Source organism: Neomonachus schauinslandi, chromosome X (assembly GCF_002201575.2).
Source record: "Neomonachus schauinslandi chromosome X, ASM220157v2, whole genome shotgun sequence".
Taxonomy (NCBI): Eukaryota; Metazoa; Chordata; class Mammalia; order Carnivora; family Phocidae; genus Neomonachus; species Neomonachus schauinslandi.
In genome coordinates this window covers 75,203,608-75,216,594 of record NC_058419.1, presented here as the reverse complement: position 1 = coordinate 75,216,594, position 12,987 = coordinate 75,203,608, and positions in this window count along the sequence as shown.

Below are 12,987 nucleotides of genomic sequence, written 5' to 3'. Positions count from 1 at the left end.
GAGGCAAGGCCTCGCCAGCCGGAAGTGTTCTTTTCTTAAAGCAACCGTGCGAGCAGCAAGTGTTCTGCCTCAAGGTTCCGCTAATTTCCTGGTTGCTTACGTGCGTCTGTCCCAGACCCAGACTCCGAGGAGGATGTGTCTCAACTGGGGGAGGAATTTCACTTTGCGCCCTTTGGTGGGCAGGGGAGGCATCGTGATTGTCCTGTGTACCGAGAATGCGTTTATGTTTTCATTGCCATGAATCAGCACCTGACCCAGAAAAACACTGTGGACACTGAAGCAAGACTACAGAGCAAATATTGAAATATTTAAAGTTGGATTGAAAAATCTGCTGGTTTTTCACATCTGTACCGTGAGGGACTTAGACTGGGTGATCTCTAGGTTCTCTTCCATATCTGTAAATTGTAGGATTTTACTTTTTCAGCAATCCACTGCTATGTTGTTTTCAACATCTACATGGGTATACTTAGTTTTTCTGCATAATTCCTTAGGATTCTGGAGTTGTCAGGGGGACAATTTTCTGAAGCGCTTCTGATTTTACAGGTTGGCTAGATTTTTCAGAGTTCCATACCAATCCTTCTCACAGAAGTTATTTTCCAGTCTTAACACTTGAGAGAGAACTGTTGATAGCAATCTTTTTTTTTTTTTCATTATTATGTTCACTTAGCCAGCATATCAGTTTTTGATGTAGTGTTCAGTGATTCATTAGTTGCTTAGAACAACACTCATCACAACACGTGCCCTCCTTAATACCCATCACCCGGTTACCCCATCCCCCCACCCCCCTCTCTTCTGTAACCTTCAACTTGTTTCCCGGAGTCCAGAGTCTCTCATGGTTTGTCTCCCTCTCTGATTTCTTGCCATTCAGTTTTCCCTCCCTTCCCCTGAGGTCCTCTGCACTATTCCTTATGTTCCACATCTGACTGAAACCATATGATAATTGTCTTTCTCTGCTGTTGATAGCAATCTTACCAACATTTCTGTAACTCCTTTTCAATTTATAGCAACAAATTCCGATCCATTTTCCATATGTGCTTCTTTCTCCAGCCATTTTCCCCTAAGATGCAGTATTCTCATGATTCTTGAATGACAGTTACTCTGTCCTAAGTAGCCATGCCAACCAGTAGGCCAGTTATCTGCCCCAAACTAGATACCCTTTAACCTTCAGGATCTTGGCTGCATTCAGTCAAAGACAGGGAGATGGCTTATATGACTTCCTAAGATCTAATCCAGTCAGAGGAGGTGGCAGGTCTGAAGGAATCATTTGTGAACATTCTGGGGGCTTAGAGTCTAATTTTGGATAGTGCTTTTCTGTAAAGACCCATATCCTTCCCCTTTCATTCCCATGAAGCTGAAGGTCTCCCTATTCCATGTGTTACAAGAAAACTTGACCAAAGTACATAACAAGAGCACCATGTCTAATATGTGACAAATGAGGCCTGATACCTGTTGATAATTAGGGATTACTGTGTCAAAAATTGTGTTAAGTGGTGATAGCTTTGAGGAGACACTATATTAGTTTCTTGTGGTTTCTTGTGGTTGCTGTAACAAATTCCCAAAAAATTTGTGGCTTAAAACAACAGAAATTTATTATCTCACAGGTCTGGAAGTCAAAAGTCTGAAATCAGTGTTATTTGGCTGATATTATTTGGCTGCTCTAGAGGAGAGTCCATTTCTAGTCTTTTCCAGCTTCTGGTGGCTCCTGGAATTTCATGGGTTGTAGCCACATCACTCTAATCTTCCAGGCCAGCATCTTCAATTGCCTCTCTACTCTGTCTTCACTTCACCTTTTCTTTGTATGTATAAGATCTCCTACTACTTGTGATCACATTCAGGGCCAATCTGGATAATCCCTGATAATCTCCCCATTTCAAGATCTTTAATGTAATTATATTTATAACTAAAAATTTAAATGTATTTATTTAAAATTTAAAATTTAGGGGCACCTTGGTGGATCAGTCGGTTAGACATCTGCCTTTGGCTGAGGTCATGATCTCGGAGTCCCAGGATTGAGCTTGCATCGGGCTCCCTGCTCAATGAGGAGTCGGCTTCTCACTCTGCCCTTCACCTCTCTTATGCGCTCCCCCCCTCTCTCAAATAATAAATAAAATCTTTAAATTTTAAAAAAAAATTTATTTATACATAAAGTAGTATTTTTCCATTTTATTTATTTATTTTACCATAGAAAGTAACAGCCACAGGTTCCAGGGATTAGCACGTGGATGTCTTTTGCTGAGCGGGGCGGGGGGGGGGGTTCTTTTTCAACCTACCACAGGTACTGTGGAATCCATCCTGTCACATGTTCAAGAATCCTAAAAATCCCTAGGCATGTGGTGCTGCAGGACCCCTCCAGTTGTACCAATGGGCTCGAAATAAACAAGCACTCTCCCAGTCTAAGTCATTGCCTATGAAATCTTTAGGTTGATCAAATTTGTCTTCAAGCTACTGCTTCCCCTTGTTTGTTTCATCATCCCCCTCTTTCTAAATCCCCACCCCTACTTTTGTACATCCCATTCATCTAAGGCCATCCTGAGACCCCTAATGAGCATATATCTATATGTTGATACCCTTCAAGGCTCCGGCTCTGGTCCTATCTCTTCCTGGAGCTCAAAATCCATTTAATCAACTGTGTGCTGCACTTCATATCAACCTGTCCAAAACAAATACTTTCACCATAAATTTGACCCCCATCCTATATCTTTTGATCCTAGTAAATGGCAGCAGTATGCACATAGTCATCCAGCTTCAATCTTTGCACTCAGACAGCTTGGGAGTGAGTTCTGGCTTATTTACCACTTACTATCTGTGAAAACTTCAGCAAGGTATTTAACTTCTTCATGCCTCATTTTCTTCATCTGAAAATGGAGAGGAGAAAAACACTTACCTCATAGAACTGTGTGGATTAAAAGAGATAAGTGTAGCACTCTTAGGACAATGCAGGACACATTGTAAGCACTAAAAATATTAGTCTATTTGTTATTAACATTATCATCCTCTACTATTCCACCTTCTCCCTTACCTGCATGCTACCCCTCCCCATAACTAGATAATCTGTCTAGTAAATTCTATTTACTGTCTTTTTAATAAGTCTTCTCATGACATCCTCATGGCCACTGCTCTAGGTCAAACTTTGGTCCTCTCTAGATCATCTCCTAACTGGTCTCCCTGCTTCCATTACTTACACAGCCAGTCTCATAAAATGGAACCTCATCTTGATAGAGTCATACATTCTTGGATTGTTTTCCTGAAACAGTAAGCATTAAATGGCTTTCCATGGGTTTTTACAATTTGGCTCAAAACAACCTCATGTCCAACTATTCTTTGTAACACATTGAAGTTACAGCTGGTCTCTGAATATGTCTCTTGTAAGCCTTTATGCCCTTCTCTATTATTTTAGCCTATCCAGAAAGCTTTCATTTTTTCCCTCTTTCTGGCAAAACACCATTTATCCTTTAAAATTCAGGATCTTTTGTCAAATCCAATTTTCCCAAGCAAAGTAAATCTGTCAGGCCCATCTGTGGACCCCACACTACTTTTTACATCCTTCTACCGGAGAAAGGAAAAGAAAGAAATGCTTGTTAAATGCCTACCATGCTCCAGGTCCTGTGCTAAATGCTTGACAACATTGAACTTTATCTGAGCCCTAGGGTCCAAGAATGTAGCCACAGTTGAGAAAACTCCCCCACCCGTTTGAGTTCCAAGAAAACAGCTAATTGTAAAGGACCACATTGTCCTGGCATATTCTGAGATAAGACCCTACCCATACTTTCTCATGGCTCCCATAAGACTGATGATGACTCCTTTGTTCACCTGCCTCTTTAAAACTTTCCTTTCTTTTCTTTAAGCAGTCTCCCTATGGCTATAACCTGAATAAAATCATCTCCTTAATTCTGTGAAGCTAGTTTTGTTCTAATTAATTTACAGATGAGAAAACTGAAGCTCAGCTGCATGGCCTAAGGTGGCACCATTAAGAAGGAGGGAATGTAATTTCCTCCCAGGTCTGTGTGGCTTCAGCCTAGGTTCTTTCCACAACTCTCAGACATAGGATGTGACTTACCTGTTTACAGGTCAGCTTCAGACCATGAAACCTTCAAAATCAGGGACATCCATTTCCCCAGCTAATCTTAATCCTTGTTTGCTAAATGAATTCCTGAATAAACCATGTCAATTCCCACTGAGGTGGTGTTGCAGTGTTTCTCATTCCTTTTTAACCTAAGCCTCTTTTTGATAAGTAGGAAAAACAAATGCGAAAGGCTTAAATTTTGAGCCAAAGGAGAATTTACATTTTAAATGTAGACGATAGTGCTTTATCCTAAAGATTGGGGTGCTCTGAGGAATTTCAGGCCTGATGGGGGGGATGGTGGTGGAGGGGGATGGCTAATGTCCCTTTTAAAACCTCCAGGCTTCTAAAGACCTCAAGTGACAGAATTTCCTCAGAGAAGTAGATGACCCACTTGAGAATGGAAGATATTCTTTGTCCACTATGTCACAATTATTATTCTGTCCAACAATACCCCAGGGTCAGGTGTTGAGAGGTGATAACCAAATAACATCTCAGGCTAACTGCCTGCTTCTGTTGTAGGATCCTCTCTAGAATTATAATATCCTTTCAATGGAGGGCACCCCAAGGGTCATCTTATCTAGTCCCCTGATAAAGTAGATTGCATCTCTGTCAAATGGGAACCTATGCCTTCTTAGGGATTTGTTTTAGACACTAACAGTACTCACAGTAGGTCACTGTTATTTGTGTCTAGCTTCCATGGTTTGTGCTTCAGTAGCAATGTGCCTTCTTTCAGCTCTCTGCTGAAATGGCAGACAAATTTAGAGATTCAAAGTTCCCACTCAAACCCTAGTCTACCTGAAGAAGACCTCCATTTTAATTCTCAGATTATGTATTCTTTCCTAACAAAGCCAGACACTCCTCTATTACTAGCATGGAAGGTTAGATTGGAGCAGTGCACACTGGCTAAGAGAGGGAATTATCACTTTTAGGGGTCTATCAACATTTCTTTAAGGAAGTAGCTTTCAAACATTTCTGGCTCCAGACCTATTGTAAGGAGACACATTTTACTTCATGACTCATTTCACACAAACACGTGTAATTGAAACAAAGTTTTCATGAAAGAGTATTTAACCTTACTACATGCAATTCAATTCTAGTTTATTTAGTTTCATTTTTTGAAAAATGCTGGTGATCACTGTCATGTAAGGGGTTCATGGACATATACTGCCAACACCTGAGAATCAAAACCTTCTATTCCCATACTTAGCCTGGACATTGAAAACTAAACCTATACCTTATTGTCTACACAAACATAATTTCCCTATTCTACTGTCTTCATTAACATGACTTTACTTTTCCAGGGCTCTCCTGCCCAGGCAAATGGTTTATTACAGGAACATCCTGAAAAATCCAACGAACTCTTCAATGGAAAGCATCAACAGAGAGTTTAAAATGCCCTAGGAGTCTTTTTAATCCATCACTTCAAAATCCTTGTCTTGCTGTTTCCACTAATCTTGGACAGTTGCATTATGATCCTTACCTAATTCTAATCATGTCCCTTCATTGAAAGACCTACCTCAAACCAAACTTCCAATTCTCAAGTTTTAACTTTGCCTTCCCTCCCTTTGAGACATTTTGCTGAAGCTTTGCATAGGTAGTGCTCTTCTTCACCCTGGTAAGCAATAAACTCAACTTGGTCTTACCAACAGTCTGTGTTGGTAATATTTGGGAAGCCAGCTTTTGATAATACCACATGATGCAGATACAACATGGGATTTATTGGGGGGAAACTTCTAAGCAGGCCAAGAAGTAGCAGGGCACACACAGCCTCTCCTGATCTCTCCTTGTTCCATGGCATATGCCAGTCAGAGATGTTGTGTGTGCACTAAGGCCAAAGCCCAGCAAAGAGGGGCCTGCTTGGACAGCAAGCTGGCTGTGCAAATGTGAGCACTCCAAGAGAGTACAAGCTCTGCTTCCACATTGGGAAAAGGAGCTAAGGCACACCTTGTTTCTCTAAGTAACAAGAAATGTATCAGTGATCTTCCAAATAGGTAATAGTGCTAGGAAATATGCATGATAGAGGCCAAGGTGTACATACTCAGGGCACTAGGAAAAGCCTTTTTCACCAAGAATGCTGATATCAGCCAGAGGCCTTGTCTTTCCACAGCTGGCTCAGTACAGCACATTCAACTCTCAACTGAGCTACTGAAAAGGGGAAGGAAAGAGGTTCTGGGGCTATCCAGAGTTGTCTCACATATATCACCTGGAAGTGATTCCACAAATGACTATTGGGTTGCAACCTGCAGTTTAAAGAACACTGTTCTAACTTTTAGCGTAATTTTTTTAAGGTAATTAATGTGTTCATTATATTGATTGTGGCCATGATTTCATGAGTATATACATATTCCAAACTCATCAAATTTTATACTTTAAATATATGCAGTTTATTGTATGAAAATTATACCCCATTAAAGCTATGAAAAATTAATAAAAGCGGTAGATAACAGTAGAGGGTATAGAGGCAACAAGATTGGTCATATGTTGGTATTTGGTAAAGCTACTTTTGCTTTACCAGGAAATCTCCTGCATATTTTTAAAATGAATTTTACCACACAGATATGAAGACAAAACAAAACAAAACTTCAAAAAGGAAAGAACCTGCACTAAGGATCTGAATCATGACTGCACAATTATTATAAGGAGTGTGGAGAGTGAAAGTTGCTTCAAGGACCTAGCAAACACAAATTTCTTTAGGGCCTTCTGTTGCCCTGGTGAAAAAAAAATTCTCATATCCTCAAGGCATAGGAGAAATACGGAGACTAAGTGGTATTCATGTATTCAATAATTCATCAAATAAATATTAATTAAGCACCCATAAGTACCAGGCACTCCTCTACGGGATGCAGCAGTAGACAAAATTAAGGTCCTGGCCTTCATGGAGCCTACATTCTAGTGGAAGGAAAATGACAACTTACAAGAAAACAAGTACTGTGTAACATAATTTCAGGTAATGATAAGAGCTATGGAAAAAAAAATAGGTACAAGGTAAGACAGTAATAAGGAGTTCAGGGAAGGCCTCTAAAGGATGAGTCCAATCTAGAGTTGGGATTGAAATATCAGAGGGGCGCCTGGGTGGCACACTCAATTGAGCGTCAGGCTCTTGGTTTCAGCTCAGGTCGAGATCTCAGGATCATGGGATCAAACTCCACCTCGGGCTCCACACTCAGTGAGCAGAGTCTGCTTGAGATTCTCTCTCCCTCTGCCCCTTCCCCCACTCTTGCTCTCTCTCTCTCTCTAAAATAAAATAAATAAACCTCTAAAAGAACAAATATTGGAAATGGAGACAAGGGAAGGAATAAGAAAAGGTGATTAAATACTAGAAATCAAGGTTATTTACTAGATATTGGAGGAAAAGTGGATAAGAAAGATATCACTCAAGTGAAATGTGTGTCAAAGCCCCTGTCCTTACCCCTACTAATAGAAGGGAATAAATACAGGGTGCTTTTAGAACAGAAACAACACAGCTTTCTGTGTTCTCATTTTTCAGTTGTCCAATGATCCAGCTGTGCTATATGTTGTTCAGCAGTTGACCTGTATATCAGGTTGGAAAGCCAGAACTTGGGGCTGGGCATCAAGGAACTAAGAACTGTTAAATCCTGATCCTTGTTGACCAGGGTTTGGGGGATTGCTTCACTTGGGGAAGTGTGACCCCACATGCATCCTTAATACTACCGCCATGCCTACCATTACCTTACCACCTCCCAATTTTATGTTGTTTTAATTATATTCTTCCAAGCAGGTTTACATTTACAGAATATGTAAATTGAATAAACCATGTCAATTCCAATGTTACTGACAATGTAAATTGTCATTAACTATATAAATCTAACCATATAAATATTAGCGATGTTTTGAAGTCTTTTTTTCTGTGAATCTTTCTTCCCATTATTCCCATACATCTTGTTGATATGCTATTATATATTTTTCCCTGCACATAACCAAATGTTCTTATGCATAGATGCATATATTGTTTGCTTTCCAAAATGGGATCATATCATAAAGACTTTTCTACATATTTCCTTCAGCAGTATCTCATTAAAACCCCTTCAAGTCATCTGATATAGCTGAAATTATTTCTTTTGATGGTGTGTAATAATCCCCACCACAAACATACTGTATTTTTTTCAACTGTTCCCTATTGCTGGGCATTCATTTTGTTACTAACTTTTTGGCACAAAGAATTATGATGCAATCATATTTTTGTACAGATTTGTTGGAGAGGTATTGTTGCCATACATAACTCATGTGGTTATACTTGGTGGCCCTGCTAAGAAGGGTAAACAGGCTCTTTAATTTTTTTTAAACTCTGATTTGTACTGTTGGCCAATTTCTGTGGTTTCAATACTTTCATTATAGACAATTTCAAGCTACCAATGTGAAATCCCCTTGAACACAGAGTTGGGAAGAGATGCACACAATTGGCTCCAGCCTATAAAAACCAGCTCCAGAACAGCACCGTGAGGACTAATAGAAAATGCGGTATTCCATTCTTGTTTTGTTGTTGTTGTTGTTATTGTTGTTGTTGTTGTTAATTTCTTTTGGTGGCAAGAAGAGGAACATCACCCTTACTAGCAGGTCCACACTGCACAATTCTGCATGGTACCATTCACATCTACATGAAGGATCACCTCTGGAGTTATGCAAAACACAACTGTTCTTGGTGGCCCTACTTCCTAGTTCCCCTAAAATGAGACCATTTGCTTCTTTGTAAGGCTAACATAAGGGTGCAGGGCAGAAGTTCTAAAGTTTAGCATGTAGTAGAATCACCCAGGATACTGGTTAAAACCAAGATAAGTGGGCTTTACTCCCAGTCTCTGACTCTGCAGGTCTGGACTGGGGCCTGATATTTTACATTGCTAAGTTCCCAGATGGTGGTGACATTGTCGATTTAGGGACCACCTTTTGAGTTCTAGTGGTATAGAATAAAGTAGGTGTTTTCTCTGTGAGCAGGAAATACGTGGCTGGACCACTCAATTAGAATGCTTGCCTTAGGGAATGAGTGCTCAGGGTAGAGTAGAGTACCAAACCCTGATGCCTATTGGGGCTTCGCAGGTAGCAGAAGTATGTGTAGTGGCTAGCTGGGGTGTAGAAAACGTTATGTTTAGGATCAATTTCTTTGTTTTGAGGTTTAGGTGCTTTAGAAAGGACAAATTGACCAAAGTCAAGGACACTTGGGGAGTAAGAGCTAGGCACTAAGCCTGGGAGATGGGGTTGAAAAGAGTCAACAGCCAAAGAGATATCAAAAGGAGAAGGGGGAGGGTCTCTAGCCCTCTTTCTTTCTAATACTCCCTCACCTCCATACTTTAACATCTGCTTCAGGATCCTCAAATTTCAGTGTATTAAGATAGCTTGCTGGGTAAGAATTAAACGTACAGAGGTGTGAGAAGGTGTATGGTCTTCCACTCAGCACTAATGTAAAAAGGGCCTGCTTGGCCTGCAAGCCTGATTCCAGAGAATGTAGTGACCTGAGCTCTGCACTAGGTGGCAGGATACCCTAGTGTTCCTGTTTCTCTTCCCCCTCAAGACAGTGAGCTAAATGCTTCTTTGGACTTCATTTTGTCTTATCTGTAAAATGAGAACTTTGGGGTAGATTATATTGATGAGAGATAGAAGTAGAAAAATGTTCATCTTTAGCCCAGAAGGCTGACCTATATCCTGCATAGTTTCAATAAGGATCAAATATGTGCTGGTTGCTATATTCTTAAAGGGTCTCATATGACTGCTGTAAATCTCACCAATAGTTAATATCAAACTGAATGACAAGCACCAGAGAAATCTTGCAAAAGTAGCTTTATGAGCAGAACTTTAAAGAGAACTCTTATCATCTAATATTCCCTGCATGTCCCCTCCCTCTTGAGCACTAAGTATATAACCACCAGCTTCATACAGCAAAAGTGCAGCTCTTTCTGCCCACAGGGGCTGTCCCCATGCAACTTAAATAAACTTACTGATTTTATATGCAACTGATGAATCACTGAACTCTACCTCTGAAACTAATAATACACTATATGTTAATTGAATTTAAATAAAATTAAAATTAAAAATAAATAAACTTACTAAGTTGCATTGTAAAGTATCTCAAGAATTTTTTCTTGACCATTGCTCTCAAGGATCCCACAACAACAATGGGCCACCTCTATGAGCTCTACAGTGTAAGATGTGGCTCCTCTTGGGTGCTGGTTTTGAAATCAAGGACTGGAGACATTTTTGTGGATGTCAAGAGACTGAAGGAATGGGCTTGCTGCCTCCCCATAACTGTCTACTATCTTGGCTGGGATGGACTTCTCACTCTTCCCTCTCCACTGATATCCTAGTCCCAGCTGTCACTTACCTCTAAGCCTCTCAGGGGCCCCAGCTAACTACCAAACTCTCATTGCCATCATACCCTGTGCCCCGTGTGTGCGTGTGTGCATGTGTGTGTGCATGTGCGTGTGCGTGTGTGAGGGGAGTGGGGTTGGCCACAGGGTACAATGCTAAAATGGATTAAGAAGCACTGAACCTGAATTTTGAAGACTTATCTCCCCATGTTTAACATGGGCTGTATCTTATTATGCCAGGGTTGTAATAAACCCAAATAAGGTGACAAACAAAACACTTCTCAGAAACATTGCAATATTGTAAGAAAAGAACTGGATCCAGAGTCAACCAGTCTGGGCTTGAATTCTATCTGGGCCACTTTTCAGCTCTTTGACCTTGAGCTATTTATCTCATTCAGCCTCCCCAGAGTTTTCATTTGTAGCATCAATTGAGCTAATAATATCCACTAGACCAGGATTTCTCAACCTCAGCACTATTGACATTTTGAACTAAATAATTCCTTGTTGGGAGTTGTCTTGTGCATTGAGGGATGTTTAACAGCGTCCCTGACTCTTATCCACTAGATGTCAGTAGCACTCTCCTCCCCCCATGTTGTAACAATAAAAAATGCCTCCATTCATTTCCAAATGTCCCCTGCAGGTAAAATTACCTTGGTTGAGAAGCACTGTCCTAGAACACAGAATTACTGGGAAGAATGGAAAGTAGAAGCACATTGCAATTTGTTGAATTTATGTAATTTTATAAATCTTTAGGATTTTGATTAGAGAAATACAGAAATAGACAAATTTATGAGTCAAACAAATGATGAGGTGAGGGTTAGATTATGTTTTCATTTGGAGAGTTGAGAAGAGATGATTGAAAATAGGATGACCAAACATCCCAGTCTGCCAGAACTCAGGGATTTTCCTGCAATGTGAGATTTTCAGTGCCAAAATCAGGAAAGTCCTGGGCAAAGGGCGATGTCACTCTAGTCAAAAAAAGTCACCACTGGTATGTACTACATGCAAGACATTGTGCTGGGCACTTTACATACATTGTTCAGTCCTGGCAATAAGCCTGTTACAAACATCATATTTCTATTTGCTTGCATAAGCAACTGAGACTCAGTGCAACAGAATGGTCTAGCTACAGGCATTTGGGCAAGTCTACTCAAAGGAGGTGGGATGGTTTCAGTCCTTCCAAAAAACCCCTGTGCTCTACTCTGGGATCTTCTTCTCCCTATTCCTTGGTCCAGGACACATAGGAGGCCTACCAGAACACAGCCTGTGACTTGCTGGTGACAGTATAGATGCGCAGCTCTGAGCATATCATGCCCAAAATATTCAGCATAAAGTGGGCTTGAGTGGGCCTCCTTGGAGTATACTCTACATCAGCAAAAGTATCTCCAAGGGTAAGGAGATAGTCATGAGTAAGGGGGGATCCCCAGAAAAATCCATCTGCAAGATTGTTTTGGCTCTTTTTTGGGGCATTGCCCTTGAATTGGAGGAGGTGGGATGGGAGAGGTGAGTGGGATGACAAGGCAGAAGAGACAACAAATACTCTGTGCCATTCTGGAGCCCACATTTCCTCAGTGTGCCATCATTTCCTAGGAATTCTCAACATTCCACTTCAACCCCAACCAAAATAAAATAAAAATTAAAAAAAGATTTTGATCCTGGAAGTCTGTGCCCAATGGTGATGCTGGTATCATAAACCCTTGCCAGGCCTTTTGAAAAAAGCTGTCATTCCAAGGATGAACAATTTTCTTTAGGGAATTCTGGAGCTTTTTCTAATTGCTAGAAAATAATGTCTGTTTCTTCTGCTCTTCTTCCTGCCTCCATTTTGATGTCCTAAATTGCTATTCTCACTCTAACCTTAGAAAGTTAAACTTGCATTTGCTTCTAGTACCACAGTAGAATCTGCAAATTGATCATTTCTTTTCCATGAGTATCTCTTGATCAAAGGCCAGGATTTGTTAGTGCTGCTGTTTGCTTAACAGGAACTACCCACTCTCATCACAGATTTGCCTGTTCCTCTCTGAAGTCCAAGGCTGCCAGAGAATACTGTTCTTTGCTGTATACCTCCTGGTCTCCAGTCAGTCAGAGAGATCTCACAACAGGGGGGAGGAAGCATGCTCACACAGATCCACTCCTACACTTAAGACTTCTGAGGCAAATTCTCCCAGAGACATGGACTGTTGAAACTGGAAGGACCTTCAGAAGGTCAGCCAGTTTAGCTCCCTAAGGAAGCTTAGAGAAGTGGAGGCAGTGATGACTAGAAAGGTCAACAACCTAGCCCAGGATCACTCAGTCACTTGGGGGCTGAGCCTGGAATTAGAATCCACAGTTGCTGGAATCTAAATTACCATTCAGAATACTTCTTACTTTATTTTTTTGGGGGGGGGTTGACTATATTCTTTTTTCTTTTTTTTAATTTTATTATGTTATGTTAGTCACCATACAATACATCATTAGTGTTTGATGTGGTGATCCACGATCCATTGTTTTCGTATAACAACCAGTGCTCCATGCAGTACGTGCCCTCCTTAATACCCATCACCGGGCTATCCCATCCTCCCTCCCCCCTCCCCTCTAAAACCCTGTTTGTTTCTCAGAGTCCATAGTCTC